Genomic DNA, 21,852 nt, shown 5'->3' with positions numbered 1-21,852 from the left:
CCCTAGCGCAGTTAAGGCATCCTTAACTACGATTTGTTCCCGAAGACACGCTTTCTTCCCCCCCCCCCCATCGACCCTTACAAGAGTTATGTCGTGTTTCACTCAAACTCGGCAGCATTTTTGTGTTGGTTTTTTTTTTTTTTTGCTTCTTTCCTCCTCCTCCTCCTCCTCGTCGCTGCGATTGATTCGAGGCAAATTCCACCTCTCGCCAGCGCGCACTCCAAGCAAGGAGCTCCAGAAAGTTTGCATCAGCCAGCCTTTTTTTTTTCCCCCAAGGGCGCTGAAATCCTGCTCGCCGCCGCCTGTTACGGGGAGCCGCAGCTGGAGCGATCCTGGCTCCGCGGTGCGGCCTCGGCTCCGCCCTCGCGACTGTGCCTCGGCATGTGAGCCAGATCCCATTTCAAGAGGCTCCTCCGCTGCGCCTGCGACTAAGGTGGCTCGCGAGGACACCTCTCTTCCTCTCCCCCCCCCCGCCGCCCGCTCCAACTTTTCCCCTCCCCCTGTGATCTGATTTCTCTTTCCCCCCCCTCGCCTCCTTTCCCCTCGCTCGCTCCCTCCCTCCCTCCTCCCCTGGACTTTCCTATGAGGTCACCAGCTGCTTCCTGGCTCCTCCCCTCCGCATCCCCTGGCTGTTGCGGGCTGTGGCTCCGCCTCCCCTGTAGAGAGTCCGCTCCTCGCGTTCATTTCATTCCTCTTCTCATTCCGAACATTCTTAGCATCGCTCGCGCTGCACAAGCCCCATTCGAAAGCCCAGCCCGCCCTGCCGCCACCGGTTTGGGGGCAGTAACGAATCACTTGAAGGGCTTCAATAATCCCGCAAGCCAACAAGCTGTAGAGCCCAAAGACGCACACACACCGTAATTTTTTTTAAAGAGGGGGTGGAAAAAAAAATTTAACATCCAAAAAAAAAAAAAAAGCAACAACAAGCAAAACACGGAAGGCTTAGAGAGACCATTAAAGCGAGCCAAAAGTCCCCAGGGGAAGCTGGAAGAAGTTTGAAATTGATTTGCAAAACAAAAACAAAAAAAAGAGGCTGGTGGTGTTTGCAAAAGGTGGGGAGTGGAGTGGAGGTAAGTTTTGTGCGTGTGCGTGGAGGGGCGAGTGGAGGCTGGAGGGAGCAGCTTCTCTACGGTTCGCTTTGCTTTGTGTGGCAGGGAACGGTGGAGGGGGGGGAGGCGGTCCTCTGTTATTTACTTGGGAGAATCGTGTCGATTGCCCCCCCCTCTTCACGCCCCCCCCTTTCTCAGTCTCCGCAGGTGAACAGTGGAGAGAGGAGTTGGGGGGAAAGCGAAAATCAGGGAAAGTAGCTTTGGGAGACAGGGGAGGGGGGAGGCAAAGCTGTTTCCAGCGGAGTTTAGTCTGATTTGGGTATTTAGCCAGAGCTGCAACAGGCGGCCGCCGTTCCTCTCGCCCTCTGCGCCTTATTGCTGTTGCTGCTTTAATTTAGTTGCCTGAGTCACTGCTTTGCAGCCTGGCGCGCGCGCCGGCGCGCGCACACTCTCGTTCACACTCAACACGCGCGCGCGCGCGCACACACACACACAAATCTTTGGCATTTTTCACATTTTTCGTCGAGAAGAAATAACTTGGGAGCAGATCAGGCCTTGCATAGTAAAATGAACCCATCCCTTGAGTTCCTCTCTCCTAGCGCTGAGCTTTGTAAAGTGACTGGATCAGAGATTTAGCTGCCCGTTAGAGCTTTGAGGGGTTTTTTTCTTCTTCTTCCTATTTTCGTTTCTCCCCTTTCTCCACCCCACCCCCCTTTTTTTATCCCTTCTTAAAGATGAAAGAAGGAATGTTCTCTTTCGTTGCTTCTTTGCTTTCTCCAGAACTGCTGCTGCTTAATTGCACATTCAAGTGGAAAATTTTCCGGAGTCAGCAGAAACATTGTATCCCAAAAAGACAACAAAGTCACAGTTCCAACAAAGCGAAGAGATTGTCCCTGGAAAACTTCCTTCGGTAGGAGCCCAATGTTTATTTATTTTCCTCTAACCTTTTACAGGAACCTTGTGCATCCCCTCCCTCCACGTTAATAGTGCTAATGGCCAAAAGAGACTCTTTTGTTCCACAATTCACACTGTCAAAGAAAAGAAGTCCACTTACATGGGGAGGGGGGGAAGGGGGGAGAATTAAGTTTATCTAAAACAAAATATGGAAAGTGAGGGATAGTTCACTAGCCAAACTCTTGTTTTTTATTCCAATCTCTTGGGGAAGATGGACGTACAAGAAATTTTTTATAATTGTGGATTGGTTTTCTTTTCTTTAAAGCACCCAACATTATTATCACTGTATTAAGATATTTTTGAAACACTGAGAAATCAGTGTCACCTGTGTTTCTTAGAGTAGTTAAGAGATTGGAAGTAACTACCTGCTCTGCATATGGGGATATGTTTCCATATCAAATGGCCTTCAATAAATGTCTCCAAAGTTGATGGGCACCTACCTTTCTTTATTTCTAAATGTAAATGATTGTATGTTTTAATTTCAGGTGTGAAAATCTCTGTCTTGCTATATATTTCCTATTTTTAAAAAAGTCTGCTGTTTTTAACTGATTATGTGACTTCTGGCATGATGTATCTCTATTCTGATTTAAAATAGCCAATGAATACAATTAGCCCAGCTAAAACTATCAGGAACACTAAACAATCTAATCTGTAAGTTAATCAAGTTAAAGAAACATCCTTAGTTGTAGTTTTGCAAGACAAATCTAGATAAAGTATCAGTATTGAAAGCAGTTAAGTAAAAAAATCACCTTTAGCTAAACTTGCATCTTATCTGGATGTAGAAATTGTACTGAAGGACAGAAGCTCACAAAAGGAAAAGAGCATTATTACAGTGCACTAGGAACACAAATTGTAAATAGAAATCTGGTCTTATTTCATACAAGATTTAAAGAAATGTGCTCCTAAATTTGGAACGGTTGTCCTGAGGTACATAGCGCATTGCCATCTCTATAAATAGTTGTGGAATACCACTGCAAGGACATTAGACTATACTGCCAGTGTTAAAAAGATTCCAGATAATTCAGAGGCTGTTTTACACTGCCTTACTTCTGTATCTCTGTACAGACAGCAGCTCCTGCCTATTTTTCAAATAGAATGCTGAGAATTCATATTTCTCTTCAAAAGGTCAGGAGAACAAACTTGAGGCCTAGCTGAGTTTTAGAAATGATTCCTGTGTTGGAGGGGTACTCTGTTAGTATTTTTCCCAGCTCTCCACAATCAATTTTAGATTTCTTCATATTTTATTTTAATTCATGTTTATACCGTGATGATTTGTTAATAAAGTTAGCCATAACTCTTAATTGCATTAAATATTTTCAACATTTATGGATGCATTTTTTAGCAAAATAGTTCAGTCCTTTGATACCTTATTCTCCTCTTTTACTAAATGAAAGTAATGGAATGATACCTGAATAGATATATCATGGCTGTTAAAAATGATTATTGATGTTCAGTTCTGCTGAAAACATGTAAAGTTATCAAAAGCAACTGCACAGGCTGTTAGGATATATGATTAATATTATTTTTGGGTCCAAACTATATTAATTAAAGTTATCACAAGGAAGAAACTAGAGTGAAGTGTTGGTTTTGAAAGAAAGTTTTGTAAACAGTGGAAAAGAACAGTTTTAGCATAACTGAGAACTTGGCCCTCAGTGAATTTCAACTGGAAGTTTTTTAGTGTTGGAAGAATGTGGCTCTTTATGTGTGATGGTTGAAAAGCCACTTTAATAATTTGAAAGTAACATATTTTTTTCTTTTGCCTAGATGGTGAATAAATTTTTGAAAGAGGTAGCCATTTATGGTAGTTCTCCATTGCTAATGAAAGTTAAGATTAGAAACATGAGCACAGTAAGCCCTAACACGTTTGTAAAAAGTAAAAAAACATTGCTAGAGTTCAGCAATTAAATTATGTTTAAAAAAACTTTTTAAAATGGATATATCTGGAGGCATTAAAACAAGAAGGGGTGGAATTAGTATTCTAGTTGTTAACATGAAAGTGTTATGTAGAACTGCCCAAAGGTGTACCAGAACTAAATTGGAAAAACTTCTAAGCAATGGAAAGTTGAAGGAAATAAAATATAAATGTTTTAGTGTACGTGTATAATAAAATGTTGGTAACTGGGTAGCCATTATCCTACTATAATTCTATATGATCTGTACTTTTTGTAAAAATAATGTATTTTATTTTAAAATAATTTGGCTTATTATGAAACTTAGTATGCAGTTTGTAACGTGTGGATATCTTATAAGGGTATTTTTAAGTTTTTAATCCAGCAGGTTTTCTGGCACAGTTATGAGTTTCATACTGTTTATCTGAAATGGCTTGATACCTTGTTTCCTAAAGCTGCTTCATTAGTTTAGGATTTAAATATTTGTTGCTTCAAAGCCCTCATATTAAGATAGGATGTGTGTTTATTTATGCTGTTATGCAATTAAATTTTTGCTGATTTGATCTTTATGTTTTGTGAATTTTGAGAATTGTAATCCAGACAGTAATCGAAAATGAGAATATTCTTAAACATACAATGTGGATATGAATTGTGAGCAAGGCTTATACTATATGGGTTTTTTCCTCATTATTCTGCATAGAGATAGAGAGATATTTAAACAGAAATTCATTCATACCTCAATGGTTTACTGTAGTGGGCTTTTTTTAAAAAAGTTACCTACTAAATACAAGTAAATAACTCTTAATATGGGTGGATTTCAATTGCAAATATGTTTGTGCTAGGAAATTTACAACACTTTATGTGGAAGCTATTGCTTTTTGTGGCTGCACATTATCTTCACTACATTTCTACAGGATAATGTAGAAATCAGAAACTTAGAAAGTTAAATACTTTCTACTAAAGTCTTATGGTTTTGATAACAGTGTCCTGTTGTAACTCTACTTCTGTGTAATTACCAATTGATCCCCAAGTCTGTAAATATCCTTTCTGATATCAAAGACACATCAGGGTAACCGATCACTGGAATCTTCTTGATCAGAGGGTATGTGGGGGAGGGTAGATGGAAATAAGCTTGTTCAAAAGTGAATCTACTACATTAGTTGTGCATTCTGAAACTGGTTTCTCCTTGAAGTTCTTGCTTGAAAATGAGAAGAGATCTTAATACAATACATGCACCCACTCTTAGTTTAAAATATTCCTCAGCAAGGGCAAAGTGATCTCAAGCTGATGTTTTATGATAGTGAGAATTGGAATTGGAAACAAATGTACCTTTTTTATTTTGAAGCTTCAAATTCACTTTGTAAGCCTTGCATGCCAGTTTGGTAGACTAACATTCTTACATTACAACAGCAATATCGCAACTTGTAGTGTTGGCATCACAATTGGCTTGAAACCCTGGATTTGTGATTGGGCTCCCAGAATCCTATCTTATAATACTGCTTGGAGTGGAAAGACTTAATTGGGGATTTCTAGAGTAGATCATATTGTGTTTGACCGTTGCACAGTATTACAAAATCCTGATTAGTTGTTATAGGAGGATTTTTAGATGATGAGTAGTCTGTGCTGGAAAATAATCTTCAGTGTTAAACAGATGCTTTCCTGGGAATGCTTACTCACAAATAACTGTCTCTAAGATCACAGACAGACTATATTGGAGTCCTTTTTCATAAGAAGCAGCTCCACATCCCCAAAGAAACTTGTTATTTTATAAAACCTGAAATGGAATTTTATTGAAAGCAAGTATCACTAATTTGAAGTTTAAAACAATTGAATGAAATGATGTGATTATGTTCTGTACAAGGTATGGTATTTTTAGGCTTTGCTCTTAAGTAATTATAAGGTAAATTTCAACAGTAATGGGTAACCAGAATACTTGGGAGCAAAAGTTTGCACCTCAGTTTTGCATTAATTGAAGAAAGGTATTAGGGTAAGACTGGAGCCCTCTAATACCTGCTTAATATAATACCAATAAGGCCTCCCAGCTTTAATGTAAAGAACAGGTTTTACAGGAAAGGTAGGGAGAATAATTTAAAGAAACAGAGAAAAGGATGTTGTGAAAATCACTGACTTCCCTTTACTTTCAAATTAGAAATTACAATAGGATTGTTTTAAAATGGCCTAATTCTTTATTATATTTAGCCAAATAAAATCTAAGGATGCTAATAGTTCTGAGTTTTCTTTTATTTCAGCAAAAGATACAAAGCAATCTAATGCTTTGGCAATTTGACAACAATTTCTTTTACCAAGACCAAAACTTAAAAAACTATTAGTCAAATGATTATAATTTCATTCCCATTGACCTTTAATATCAGTGCATTCTATTATTTTATCAGTACATAGACTGAAAGCTACTATTAACAATGGGAAATGTTAATTTTGTGAGAACATATTACATTCTCTGCAGCAAACTCTTTAGTGCATCTGTTGCATTGCTTCATCCACAGAATTTCCTAATTATCATAATTTGATGTGGTACTAGCTTTTGGAAGGAGTTTAAGATGGTATTTTAACTTAGTATAAAGAGCATCCTAAAGATAATCCAAAGTGTTAATATATTCAGTTCAGTAAGAAATTCATGTTAAAAGTTCTGTTATTGGCAGATCAGATGGTAGCAGAAATTCTTTAACTCTCTTAATTCTTTTGCGTGTGTTGTATGCTCTCTCTTACCATCCAAACATAGCTAAATTGAATTTATTTGAAAATATGTGAAATCCAGCTCACAATGTCAAATTAAATACTATAAAGGACTGTTCCATATATTAATACATGTTTTGTGGTGAAGGCATTTGAACAGTTGAACGGCTGCCTTAAAGCATACTTTTTAAGAACATCGTGGAAACAACAACAATAAATTACAGAATGGAGAAAAAAATCCTTATATTCCTTAATTGTAAATCAAATGTGAATCTATGACTTCTACAGAAGGCCAGTTGTAATTCGCTTTTCTCTACTACTTCTGGCACCTTACCTTTATGATGTTGGTTAAGAGACTATAATTCTTATTTGCTCTTAATATTCTCAAAGTTCTTGCAGAACACAATAATGATTTCCGGTGTGCTAAACTAATATAATTTATTCACAGGATTTGTCGGCATTATATAAGGTCGGAGAATTAATTTCATTTACATAGGGGCTTTTGCAGTTGCAAATGAAGGCTTTCCCTCCCCCCCCAAATGTTTTGTTCTTTGCTTACAGTGTTGCTGAAATGCATAGAAAACCCCATTGCAACAAAATGACTTCATTGGAGTTGGCACGTAAAAGCAGGCAGAATCCACTTCGGCCATGCTGAAATAAAGGAAGCCAAGTGTTTTAAATAGCCACTCCCCTTGGCCAGAATGTTTTGAGAGAAGCTCATTGTCTCCCTCTGAGCTCTAGCAGTTTGTCTGCCTCTGTTAACTCTCCCAAACCAGACAGCTCGCTTTTGAAAGTTGACATCTGGTTTACTCTTTGTTCACCTGTTTTTTTTTAAAAAAATGCAAATAGATGTGTGTGCAATTGCCTTAGAGACTTTTTTTTTGTTTCTTTCTCTCTTGTGCCTGGGCTGGGAAGAATGCCACCCAGGGTTCTGTCAAATAATGCTTCCAGTAGAACTCTACTATACCCTGTTGTTACATTAATAGACAAAAAAAAAAGTTTTGGCACCATATGGCTAGTTTGTTTCAGATAGGTTATCAGTGAATTTAGCTGATCAATAGTAGTTTTACGCATTTCATGTTTGGATTTCCAAGGAGCTTGGCTATTCCAGGTGAAAATATTCCTTGAATGCTACAGGTTATCCTTTCATTGGAATAGTTTATTTGCTGAACTATTATGTAGTAGCAGGCATAGTACTCTACAGCAGGGGTGTCAAACTGCGCGTCCACGGGCTGGATGTGTCTTGTGGAAGCCACGCCCACCCTATTTCTGGCAATGGCAAAACTGTCCCGATACATTGTTTGACATGTCTGCTCTACAGTGTAGATTTCAATTGTTGAACTAAGTTTGCAGAGTTATAGAACCCTGACATTTTTTTTTCTTATAGCAAAGGCTGGCTATGGCTTTGCTGATAACTATGGATTAATTGCAATGCTCAGATAACTTTGGGCTCTGTGGATTCTTTTGATTCTCCTGGGAAGAGACAACTTTTTTCTCAAGTCTTAGACCTGATCTGATCATCTTTCTCAAAGATCACCCCAGAGCAGACATGTCAAACTCGCAATGACACGTGACGTCGCGCAACATATCGGGAGAGTTTTACTATTGCCGGCAATGGGGTGGGTGCGGCTTCCGGATGATGCATCTGGCCCGCGGGCTGGCAGTTTGACACCCCTGCCCCAGAGGAACTGTTTTTGAAATTGCATGGGTTACTTAGAAGTAAAGTACTTTAGATTCTAGATACTAAATTCATTACTGATGAATACATCCTAAACTTGGAAATTGGATATAAAATCAATATGCTCCCTTTTCAGCCCAGCAAAACAATTTAAAAACTTTTGTCACCTGTAAGTTATTGGCAAAATACTAAAAGGATATTTAAAACTGGCCAAGGACCCACCTGCATGCCAGCAACTTAAAATATACAGTGTCTAAATGTTTCTGTTTAATAGATCAAAACAGTAAATATAATTTATAACACATTCTGAGAATTCTTATGACATAAAAAACTTTTATGGAGTCAATCTTAGAATATAACTATAATAATTGAGAACAGTGCAGTGACGTGACTAATACAAAACCCTTTAAAACATTGAGTTACTATGTCATTAATTTGATTTGTTTCTAGACTTCTGAAGAATTGAGACATTTTAAAATAGGCACAGAATGCAATGGGATTTTTTTTTCTTTGCCTGTTCTGTGTTTTTGTTATAGAAGATATTGGCTGCAACAACCTTCCGTTTTTTTAATTGAATGATTTTAGACTAAGATCATCCTCCGTTGCCCCCCTGGGATTCTCTTACTTGACCCATCATGTTTTTTTGTTTAAGATTATACACTGTACTCTTTTGTCTCTTTTCCATCCAATTTGCCTGTACTACTTTCTCAAGGGTATTTTTCTATTGTAGTTTTCTTCTTTTTTAGGAATCACTATTGTTTTGATACTTCCATTTTAATTTCCCCTTAGCAGTGAATGTGCCCTCTTCAACTTCCCTTTTCTAAGCTTTTTTTTTTACTGTGTCACCTGTTGCTACCATTCTTGTTTTCAACAGATTTGTAATCCAAACATTAGTTTTTTATGCAAAATAGATTGTTTAGTATGAGCTCTTTTCTTTCTCATTTTATCAGTTGCATGGCAACATTTTCCAAATATTTAGTTTTATCTAAATAGTCCATTGAAGAAAACCTGGTTAGCTTAATGTCTCTATCCTTCCTAAAATCTTAATATCTTAGTATCTCTGTATTTAAGAAAAAGTTATAAAACTTTTGAACCATTTTAGATCATTAATCTGAGAAAGAAATATTTAGAGAGACAACATGTTTGAGAAAGTTAATACGATGAATATAAATTGTCTATTCGGTGCGTTGACTTTTTAGAAACTACCATTATTTTTTCTTACCTTGAAAATGATCAGAACAATATTTTTTAGGCATCTCTACAAAAACTGAGTTTTAAAAATAGCCAAATAATCTGGTTGTTTTTTTTGTGTGTTCTTGAAGCCCATACTTTCTGTACTTTAATCCCTGGAATATATATTTCTATAATCTTCCAATTTATATTCTTTTAAAAGAAGTCCAGCATTCTCTTGGGCTCAGTCTGATCCATGTGGTCAAATAATATTGGATATAAGTTTCTTATGTAAGAAGCTCTTCTATGTAGGGTTAACGAGTCTCACTAGAAAGTATAGTATTTGTAACCCAATGAAATGATATGAGATAATGCTCCTGATGGGTAAAAGTTGGTGTTCAAGGTCTTGGAAAATCTTCTTAGCATTTTAGAGAAAGTTTCTTAGAATACCATTAAGCTTTTAGGTGAAGCCACTCAAAAGATGCAAAGATGCTATTTATTCGGTATACTTGGTTATCAGAAGTGAGGATTTGGCACATTTGAAGCAGCTTTCACCTATTAATATAAGAACTGAGCATATCAAATCTTTAAAAGCACATGGGTACTTGTACAGTAAATGTTGATGGAAATTCCTCTCCTCTCTCTGATACAGTGACATTAAATTAATTTTATCTCTACATATAGAGCAGGCATGTCAAACTTGCAACGTCACGTGATGTTGCACGGTGTATTGTGACTTTTTCCCCATTGCAGGCAATGGGGTGGGCACGGTTTCAATATGATGCAATCGGTCCGCGGGCCGGCAGTTTGACATGCCTGATATAGAGTCATAGTTAGGAGGTCTCTTCTTCAGGCATTCAAAAACCCTAGGAAAAAACTAGCTTTTAATTACTTAGTCCTCTTCACTTACAGCTACCAGGGGTAGGTAACCTTGGCTCTTTTATGACTCATGGGCTTCAACTCCCAGAATTCCTGAGCATGGCTGACTCAGGAATTCTGGGAGTTGAGGTCCACGAGTCATAAAAGAGCCAAGGTTGCCTACCCCTGAGCTATATGAATAGGTGTTTTCAATCTAACACTATAAAACAGCGGTCCCCAAACTTTCTGGCTCTGCGGACCGGCTGGTGGTATTGGGGGAAGAGGAGAGGGAATGGTTCCATGCAAGTGATGTGCATGCAAGCTTGTGTGTGAAACTCTATTTGTACAAGTGGCAGGCATGGGCACCCGTCAATTGCACAAATGGAGCTTTGTGCGTTCACCCAGTACATGTATTGGAAAGATTCTGCTGCTAATCTTAACAATTTAATTAAACTAGTTCCAAGACTGAAGTCATATATACCAAGATTTTCTCATCTAACAGTGGCTCAGCATTGTGATATCTATATAGATTAACCCCCAGGTCTCTTCCTAATTTTTCTGCTATATGCAATATTGTCATTGTAAAGTCATTCCATCTCCTTCCCTGAATCTGTCATCTTCTCCATCAGAATCTAAAGCTAGTCAGGAAGATTGGGCTTATAGCAGGGGTCCCCAACCCCTGGTCCATGGACCAGTACCGGGCTGCGGCATACCAGCAACCGGTCCTCACAAACAAGCAAAACCTCATACATGGGATGCAGGCAGCACAGAAAAGCACACACTCTCAGTCTGAGGTAAAACCTTTCTCCACGGAACCGGTCCCTGGTGCCCAGACGGCAACTCCGATCATGCTTTGCTCGCACAAGCATGAAGCCGAAGACACCGGCCTGAAGATGTCGAAACGTCGCCAAGATACTCTCAATCTTACACGGGAAAAGACCCGAATACGCCAAGACCTACACATATGTGTGTGTGTGTGTGTGTGTGTGTGTGTGTGTGTGTCGATCTTTGGTCATTCGGGTTTTTCCCCCACGTAGAATTGGAGGTATCAGGGCAACCTTTCGACAAAATCTCATCCATCATCCTCAGGCTGGTGACATCAGCTTCGTTCTTCTGGGAGAAGTGTGTGGTAGTGGCTGTTTTTTCTTTTTTAAACTGCCAGAGGGGTTGTGTTCTGTGGGTGGAGGCTTGGCTGTGTTCTGATGGGGTGGAGGTGTGCTCTGATTGGGTGGGGGGTTAGCTGTGTTCTGATTGGGTGGGAGTGTGTTTTGAATGGGGGCTGTGTTCTGATTGGGTGGGGATGTGTTTTGAGTGGATGGGCTGGTCTCAGCTGCCAGCCTTAGACCTGAACTGGTGAGTTGTGCTGCTTTAGTTCGGCTCCGTGTTTGTGGTGGTGCCATGTTTTTATAGTGGGTGTCAGTTTGCTTATTGTGTGGTTTGGAGGGGTTTAAAGTGGCTAATGTTGCAGCTGTAGTTAGGTTTCTGTTTTGTGGTTGTGTGTCGTTATCATTGTGGGTTCGGATTTGCTTTTTGAATGGTGGTGTGGTGGTGATGTCATGTGATGTTATCCTGAGTTTGGGTCTGGTATCATTCTTGGTGGTTGGGACTCGTCAATCAAGGCGGGTTTCCAAATGGCTGGTAGGCGAGAGGTATCATCTCGTTTGTTCATGCTGTGGGGGCGTTTTTCTATCTCGATGGCTTCTCTGACTATTCTGTTGTTAAAATTTTAACAACAGAATAATCAGAGAAGCCATCGAGATATATATATATATATATGGGGGGGTATGTTCCTTCCCGGGTCATTCAGCCTCTAGAACTAAATATTCTAGATTGCTTCTCATGCACTCTTAAGTTCTCCCCACCACTACTGAGAAGGGAGGTATCAGGAAAGTTCACAAATGGCATAGGGTTGTTCCAGACCAGGATGGAAAGATGGAAAGTTAAGAATCTTCACTACAGATAAAATCCATATGATTGATTGCAAATATAGGAAACAGTGCAATACTTTTAGTTTCCCACTTTTTAAATGGCCATATGGAGGGTTGATATCTGGAAGAAAGCTTAACAGGTTGTCCAACAATAATGGAGGAGGCATGGTGTTGACAGGAAAGGATCAGTGGGAGACCTTGGCATAATTGGCTACTACAGAAAATGCCTGTCTTCTTGCCATGCCCTTCTTGAACATAAGCTATGTGAAGTAATCCAGTGCTATGCTATTTTATAGAAGATGTAAATCACTTTGAATTGAGCATTTGCCCTTTCTGTTTCATCATCTATAGCTAGATGATGCAGAACATAAGTGAAGCTACATATCTTAGTAGGTGAAATAGAGCTTTCTGGAAACGTGCCATGAATTGCCAACCTCTTTCAGAAATGAAATGATCCGGTCAACCACATTTCTGGAAATCTATTGAATAAACAGATGAATAATCTTAGGAATAGAGGAGAGGCTGTGACAGGAAGTGAAAATGTGCAATCATAGAGGAAAGATAAGTTATTGCTAGAATGGCATCCAGGACCTTGAGACAGTGTACCTCAGAAATAAAATGTGAAGCTAGAGAAGGGAAGGAGTATAACAGTTGAAACACATTGTTGAAAAGACTGTCTTAGCCGGGAGTACCCAATAAGAAGCACAGACCTTGATATCTGCTCTAAGGGAAGGCCATCAAAAGTCAAAGAGAAGAAGAGTGATTTTAACTAATCCTAAATATCTACTTGACTGGCTACTGTGAACACAGTTGTAAGACTTTTCTTAGAGAAGGAAGAAACTACAGTATGGTTAGTTATTGTGAAACAGTGCTTTCTGCTCCCAAGAAAAGATGATGGAGGGAAAACTAGGGATACTCTGAAAGTTATTTATGCAAGCCAATACATATGTGGGAAAAAGGTCAACTTCTCTTGTAACAAGAGAAACAATTTCTCTTGGGCTGGAAACAATTCTTTAAAGTCTCTCAGACCTCTGATTACTAATATTTATTAGACGCAAGTAGACTATTTTTAAATGAGAAACTTACATGCAGACAAGTTAAGATAGGAAGATTCTGATTCATTTTCTCACTGGGGACATGGCTTGTCTCTTTTTAAGGTGGGGTAGGTTGCACCTGTTGGTGGTTTTGGAAATAGCTGGTAGACTTCTTGTCATTGTGACAACCAGCTGTCATAGCAGGGCAGGTGCTGAGAGGGTGACAAAGATTTCCAGGTGCAGAATGAATGTGGTGGGAGGATCATACTACAAGAACTAATCCAGTTTACATGCTAAGTCATTGGAGTGCTTGTTCTGCAGGCTGGGAGATATAAGAGATAAGAATGTTAAAATGGGAAAAGAATTGTGCCCTTGTCACCTTCTGTGTAAGTCTGTGAGAAGTTGGAACTTTGTTGGTTGCTTGATACATTATGGAAGATGATGCTAATGTTCTAAAACATCTTTGATAGCCCAAAACTCTTCAGTAAAAATACCATAATTTAACTTTCCTAGTTGGTAGGTATTTTGGGGAAAGTACATAGGGGGAACAAGCTGTCATCAAACTCTGGAGGAGATTATGAAAACTAATGGCTAAAACATGTAAAGAATGGTTGCTGGAATTGTTTATATCTAGTTTAATGAAAAGAAGGACTAGGGGTGACATGATAGCAGTGTTCCAATATCTCAGAGGTTGCCACAAAGAAGAGGGAGTCAAGCTATTCTCCAAAGCACCTGAAGGCAGGACAACAAGCAATGGATGGAAACTAAGGAGAGAAGCAACCTAGAACTAAGAAGAAATTTCCTGATGGAACAATTAATCAGTGGAACAACTTGTCTCCAGAAGTTGTAAATGCTTCAACACTGGAAGTTGTTAAGAAGAGATTGGACAACTATTTGTATGGCATACATGTCACACTTGTGACGTCACATGACGTCGCACAACGTATCGGGATGATTTTGCCATTGCCGGCAATTGGGTGGGCGCAACTTCTACATGATGCATCCAGCCTGCGGGCCAGCAGTTTGACACCCCTGTTATAGGGTTTCCTGACTAAGCAGGGGGTTGGACTAGAACACCTCCAAGGTCCTTTCCAACTCTGTTATTCTAAGAGATATTCTAATCAGAAACATCCTGATCCACAAAGGATAGTGAAGTTTGTGAAGTAAATGCTTGTTTGAGTAGAAAAAATCCTTTTGGGGTTTTGGAATCCTACCTTAAAAGGACCCTTTTCTTGTTGAGTGAGCAGTGCAATTGGTTGGAAGGTGATTCTCAGCAGGACATTTCACCTGTAAAGTGGCAAGTTTGTCCACAATATAAACACATCACACCCTCCTTTGCAATCATTACTTTGTTGCAATTCTGTGAGTCTTCCATTGATAGCTATGGATTAGTGGGATTAACGACCAAAGTCTCTGAGATGACCTTTCAAATCAATCCTTTTTTTAATGTATATTTTATTATGTTTTAAAGCAAACATAAAAATTAACAGAAACTAATACAGAGTAAGGAAAATAAAGTGAAAAAAAACCCAAACAAGTAGAAAGAAAGAAAAGAAATAGGAAGAAGTTCCAGTTAACTTTGCAACCAATAAGTATGATTACAAAGTTATCTCTTACTCTATGATTACAAAAAATCTTCAAAACCACTAATGATGTGTATATTTCCCATGCAAATAGTGTATACAGGGGTGCAATAAATTAGTTCTGTATTTCATTTGATAGTTCTCTTCATATTAGTTAAGTTAAACTTTATTCATTATAAATAACAACTGAAAGTGTGTGTGTGTAGGTGTATATGTATGTATGTATGCATGTATGTGTATACAATGTGCTTATCATACCTTAGGCCAGACATGTCAAACACAAGGCCCGGGGGCCGGATCCGGCCTGCGAAGTGGTTTCATGTGGCCCGTGAAGCCATCCTGGAAACAGTGAGGGAACGGCCCCCACTGCCTTGGCCCTGGCCCAGAGACCCTCCTTCTGCCAGAGACCCTCAGATCTGTCCCACTCCTGCCCAGGCCCCCATAGGCACCCTTGATGCGAACGATGTAGAGCTGGCCACGCCCACCCAGTAGGCCATATGCACTCTAGCCACACCCACCCAGTAGGCCACACCCACCCTGGCCATACCCACCCGGCCCCCTGAGGGCAACCGTAATGCTGATGCGGCCCTCAATGAAATTGAGTTTGACACCCCTGCCTTAGGCTCTGTATTTTATGGTTGGCATATACTTGACCGGGTATTATTTGATCTATTTGGCTTTCTCAAATGCAACTTTCAGTAGCGTCACAAAATTACAGGGGGTTTTGTACCAAAAGCAAGCTTGCACATTTTGCAGTTCCCTTGGTCAGATTGATTAAAATTACTACACAAAACTGGTGAGAAATTCCTTAGGTCTTGGTGAGATGTGTGATTTGAGCAATAAAATGACAAATCTGCCAAGGTGCCCATCGCATTTGTCAGCTTTGAAAGGCAGGGAGCTGCTGTTGGAGCAGTGACTGTGTAGCTTGAGTCTGATACTGGACTTGCTGTTTCTGTCCCACCTGCTGGTGTAAGAGTTGGTATTCAAACAGATAAAGATTGAAGTGATTGTGTAACTGCTAGCTGAAGACCTTCTCCATTATCTGTGAAGGTAGATGTTTGCTCTCCAGTGCACAGTAAGAGAGTATGAGAAAAAGTCTCAGAAGTTTCCAACCTCATCTATTCAGGGGCATATTGCTTCTAAATTGAAAATAATTAACTTGCTGCAATCCTTGTACTAGTACAGTACTCCATTAATCTTAATACATATTGCTAAACAGTACTCTTGAGATAATCATACTTGGAGAAGAATGGTTTTTGATTCAAGAAGTTGCCAAAGTTACCCCAGTGATATCCTCTGGGTTAAGAGGACATCTGGGCTGTAAGCCAAGCAAGACATTGGAATTGATCCAGTAACAGTGGAATTGCTAGAAATTCTGTAGATGCTGTTTAATCTAGAGATTTGAATACATGCTGCTTCCTCATGGTCTTGTGAGTACTATAAGTAGGCAAATGTGCTGCCAAAGATTCATACTGAACATGGTAATTAAGTCCTTCCAATCATCACCTTCTGAGATAGAGACAAGATTAACTAAATAAATTTATTACAGAGAATTAGGAAGTTTTCGTCTCATGGCACCTGGGAATCCATCCTTCCTGATCCACTAGTTAACAGGGTTAAATCTAGGACCCCTTTCTCCGACCTTTGAGTTTGAGATCAGGAGGCTGCTCATTTCCTGGCCTTGAAGATCCTTGTCACCTGCCTCTTATTGACTCAACAGCTCTCTCTGATTGTGAGAATCAGAGAACTGTGCCATACAATTTCAGCTCCAATATTCTATGTGAGATATCAGTGTACAGTTTTAACTTATGGGAAATTGTTCTTGAGACTTTGTAAAAAGTGTCTGCTAATGGAAAGAAAAACATCTTGTGGAGGCAATCCAAAAATGTCATAATCTCATGTTCACATATTTTGCAGTCATCCTGAATGAAGTATTTAAGACTTGGCCTGTTTTTTTAAAATATGAAATTACAACTGTTGGATTTATCTGCTGATGACCTGGATGCAGTTGTAATACTAAAAAAGATCAGACTGAAAACCGTGTGGAAGTATAATTTCATAATTGTGTCTAATTCCTAGAACCGGTGCTACAGTGCTCATAATTTCCATGCAATTTTCCAGCTGATGACCCATACTATAATTAAGAACAATGGGTATTGAAGATAGGTCCATCTGGAGAATATCCTATTGTAGAAGACGCTTACAGCATATTTGGTCACTGTAAAGTTGTAGACCGTAGAAGACCAGATGGTGTTTTAAAGTTGCCCAGTGTTTTGTGCATAACACCAAGGTGACTTGATTCATCTTGAAAAATCTAACTTGGGTTGTCTGGTTAGTACTTGAATAGGAGCTTATCAGGAAATTTCAGAGATATAGATTAGATTGACAAATTAAATAAATAAATAAATAAAATGCCCCAGAATGCAATGAAAGAGACCCATTCCTTGGAGGAATAACTGTTATCTTCTTGTGCTTGAAAGTATCTCTAGAAATAGTTATGCTAATTGTGTCTGATTTAGTCATTTTAAAATATGGAGAGAAGGATATTTGACAGGTAAGTAGGCAGTATGGTCATTTACCCACCTATATGATAACTGTGTTTTATTTAGATGGACTGCAGATTGTACTGTGAAAACCAGTGCCTATAGCAATGATGTGAGAAACGTACAGTCCTGAAAGCAAAGGTTAGGTTACTGTGATGTTAAATTATATGGAATCTGTTAATCTATGAAAAGCTCTAGATTTATTGTGAACTGAACAGAGCAAAAACAATTGTTTTACTGCAGTGGCGAGACTCTTATACTATTTTGAAGTCCTACCCAGCTTGTTGATGTGTTAATTCTCTACTTAAGATTTTTTTTTCTACCAACACAATGGAAGGACTGACCAGGATAATCTGTTATGTAAAAACTGCCTTGTTTATGTTAGCATGTCTTCTAGTTCCCTCCTTCCTTCCTTCCTTCCTTCCTTCCTTCCTTCCTTCCTTCCTTCCTTCCTTCCTTCCTTCCTTCCTTCCTTCCTTCCTTCCTTCCTCTTTTCTCTATATGATAAAACAATAGAAATAAAGGTTAGACTGCAAAGTTGGAAGATAAATCTAGTACTTTCACATTTGTTTTCCCCAAAATACATCTTGTTTGATATGCAGATCAATCTTTGATCTGATCCAACAGCATTATACTTCTTAGAGTAATGGCATCATTTCAAGTAAAATTTGTCCTTGCTTTAGCTGCCATTCCTCTTCATGCTTGGAAAATATATTTCAAAGCACAAAATGATCTTTATTCAAAAGTATTCAATGCTGCGTCTTCTTTAGTAAGCACATAAGGACATACCACACATTGCTTAATTTTGAAAGGTTCATAAATTTGAACTGAAGCATTTTAGCTTATGTGGAGTCAGCATCATTCCTTTAGCTTCAGGAATAAATAATTTCCTCTTTAGAAGTTCTGATGGTGACATTTATTAGTATGTGTATTGTGTAATTTATTGTAAACTGCTTGGATTCACTTTTGAATGAAAAGGCATAAAAATACTTGTAATCAATAAATTCTATGTCTGCCAAACCTTAAAGTGTTAAACATTTTACCCAAATGGTGTTCTTGAATATTTGACTGTGTAAGCAGAATTGTGCGTGAAAGCCAGGCCATCCGTATTCAATTCAGAGGCTTATGTGTGTGTGAAAAATGTGTTTATATTTATGTTCTAAATATAACATTATGTTTACATTTTATTTACGTCATTCCTACCTTGGGCACAAGTCAGATAAATCTGTTATTGCCAGTACCTTTTTGTTTTTAATGATGCATTTCCTTTTTCAGAACTGCGCAGGCGGCAGTCCATCATCTCTTGTTGAAGCATCTGCTCAAAGACCTTGGTACTAAAATATTGTCGAGGCTAATACCTGTTAATATATAAATAGAAGTTAGCCAGGTCACATTTTGGCATATATTTTAGAGCTGCATGTTTATGAGCATTTTCAGGTCTCAATGAGCCACTAGCCTGACTGGTGGATTGTCATGATATGTTTTGAAATATTAAGTAAAATCAGGCACGTGAGATTTTTGAGAACCAAATGAAAACATCTTTTTAAAATGTAGCAGGCTGCTTTTAATGTTTCTTCTGCACTGAGGAAAATTCAGTATTGTAGGCTATTTATTGCTAGGCACGAAGTACAGGTTGAAGAGCCTCCAATTCAGCCAGCTAGGCCTAAGTGCCCTGAGGTAAACTCTATTTCACAAAGGGAATTTTGATTATGGTCTTTGGTTCTATAGCACTGTGCAGGCTTCAAGAGGCAAGTGGGAAAAACTACTAAAAAAAAAGAAAAGAAAAGAAAAAAAAGCAAGCTGGATTGGAGCCACTAACGTCATCTAAGTAAATCTGCTCTAGGACTGAAGCCATAAAATGACTGCCAGCTTCAAACTGCACTTTGGCCTTTTCTTGTCAATGGTTACTTTTTTTCCAGCATGCTATCCTTTTGTCGTTTTTTAAAAATGTGCTTGCAATATTGTGCAGAATCTAAAAGACCCAAGTTGTCCCCTTTTTCTATCTTCCTGGTCTCCCTGTAGCAGGGCCTGCAAATGGCTTCTGCCTTTGTTCTAGAAATATTTGGATCAAGTGGGGGAACAACATTTTTCCTTCCCAATTGTGGAAGAAATTGGGAATTTTGTATCTGCACCTAGGCTCTCCCTGTGTTCAAGAGAGTAAGTTTCAAACTTCAGAAAGGGAATGTTGATGTGCTAAGTTTCTGTTGTCTGGCAGATTGTTGTGGAGCATAGAATTGAACAGACTGCAATTTGGTGTTGTCACTTGGTCTTTGATTAAATCAGAAAGTATAAATATTGCAGATTGACATTAGCAAAAGAAGATTTGATTTAAAATATGGCTTTAGAGTGTATTTTTCTTTTAATTTATGGGAAGTGGGGGGGGTTCCATAAAATATTTGATATCTCACCTGTCTTTTTTTGTTTGTTTTGAAAGCTGCATGCATGCAACGAAAACAGCATCATGTTTCAATTGCAAAGTCTGAATGATTAATTGGCAATCTTTCTTAGGTCTCTGTATAAATCTTCAGAATGGTTTTAGATAATACAGCAGTGGGAACAAATATATCGAAAAAGAAGCAAATGTACATTGAAATGATGGGGTTTCCCCCATCCCAGTCATAACACAGATTTGTTCTGCTTTTAAACTATGAATTAAGCTTCATTTAAGCTTGATGTCAGGTTTTTGAATCTTGTGATTAGGAGCATATTAAAACCACTGTCTTGCTCACGAATCATTTGATGACTCAGTTCCTGAAACCACTCCACTACAAGTTTCTCAGTTTTTGGCTACAACCAAAAGCAGGAAATTCAGTGTTGAATAACTTCCTTTCCTAGTGCTGGCTACATCAGGGTCAGTGGTTAGTAGAGGCTGTTTTTGTAAGTAATAGGAAGATGTTCATCTTGGGAACAAAGGCCTTCAGCTCCATTTGCTAAAGCTGTTTATGATCTGTGGTCTTGATTTTGAATGTCTAGATACTGTGACATCTGCAAAAGTGAATAAGAACTATTATCTGGATTTTTCAAGAATAAACATTTAGGTGTTGTTTTTTTAAAAAAAGACATAGAACACTTTTTAACTCATACTTTTTTTCCAAAAAGTTTTTTTTCTTTTTTAGAAAAAGCTTGACCGGAATCAGGCTAAAAGACACAAAAGGACAAAGAGTAGAGAAAAACCTTTGAAAAAATAAGTGATTTGTCTTCCTATTACCCTTCTTTAGATAGCAAGCCTCAACCTAGCCTTGGTTGTGTTTACCTCAAATATCACCAAGGCCAGGATGAAATCTGCTATCTAACTCAGCCTCAGGGGCTACTGAATCCATTTCTGTAGGTGAACAACAGATTGTACGGTGACTTGGGTTCAGCAAATGCAATTTTGTACTGGGATCTAATATTTTTTTCCTCATACATTCTGTACAATATATATATATATATATATATATTTACTATATTAAGAGCTTTGCTTTTCTTCTTATTCCTTGCTGTATGTTTCCAAACCTGAAATTTTCTGAGCCAAAATAAATTTGACATTACGATGGTTTTCAGATTGATTAGAGACATTTAGATGCTGTGCCTTGTGTAATGGCCTGATAGTTGCCTGACTACCATAGAGTAATTGTAAAACAATGCACCATGTGTGTTTATGTGTTGGGATTTAAAAACAACATTTGCTATTAGTGATACTCTGAGGCCAGTAGGCATATATGTATGTACATATGTATATAAACTGGTTTTTGCCATTCTAAGTTCCAAAATAAAAGCTTTCAAATTACAATAGATTTATGGTGAGATCCCTTTCCTTCTTTTTGAGATTAGAGAAAATTATGTACATCTTGTGGTTTTGTAATCCTCAATAAAGTAAGAATTTGTGATATGCTGTGCTGTGTGAGTCTCATGTAGCTCCTTTGCCTCGGGTTTGATTCATGGAGCAGCACAGTTATTCAAATTTGGAAAAATAGTAGAGGAATTCCTGTTGTTTGAAGCATTTTTGAAAGGCAGGTTATTTTAACTATGAGTGTGGAAGAGATATCTAATGCAGTATATTGCTGATCCTCACACCTTGTTGTCCTTAATGAACATACTATGATTATTAGTGGTCATACATTTCATGAATTCCATGAAATTTCCTACATTCCTCATCATCATTCACATTGTTTTGGAGGTTCTTCCAGGAAAAGCTTTTAAGAGGTTATTGAGTTCTATACCCACAAAGGGAAAAAAGTGAAGTCACAACTGTCAAAAGAGCACTCAGAGGTGAAGGCGAAGTCAAAGGAAGGACAGAGTAAATGATGGTCAGCAGGAATTCAGTCTTCAGGCACAACATCATGGTCAGGAAGTTCCAAGGTCATTAACAAGAGAAGTCAGAACTATAGGCAGGAAGCTGAACTGAAAACAGTGGGTTGGTAAAGCTGCTGTGGACATTATTTCAACACCTGTCTATTCCCTTCTGAAGGCTTCTATGCCTTGCTTGTAAG

The 21,852-nt window shown here is 38.6% G+C and overlaps 1 protein-coding gene across 3 annotated transcripts in view; it reads left to right on the top strand.

Moving 5' to 3' along the window:
- Positions 1-547: 547 nt before the first annotated feature.
- TEAD1 (TEA domain transcription factor 1) overlaps positions 548-21,852 on the top strand; it is a 255,181-nt gene continuing 233,876 nt past the window's right edge. For all 3 annotated transcript variants that reach the window (XM_081339496.1, XM_081339492.1, XM_081339493.1), the window contains exons 1-2: positions 548-1,070; positions 1,830-1,959. The gene's annotated coding sequence lies outside the window, so the exon portion shown is untranslated. The remainder of the gene's footprint in view (positions 1,071-1,829; positions 1,960-21,852) is intronic.

Source organism: Vipera berus (assembly GCF_964194415.1).
Source record: "Vipera berus genome assembly, chromosome: 1".
NCBI classification, from domain to species: domain Eukaryota; kingdom Metazoa; phylum Chordata; class Lepidosauria; order Squamata; family Viperidae; genus Vipera; species Vipera berus.
The sequence above is the reverse complement of the archived record's forward strand: the minus strand, read 5'-3'. Positions and strand labels throughout refer to the sequence as shown.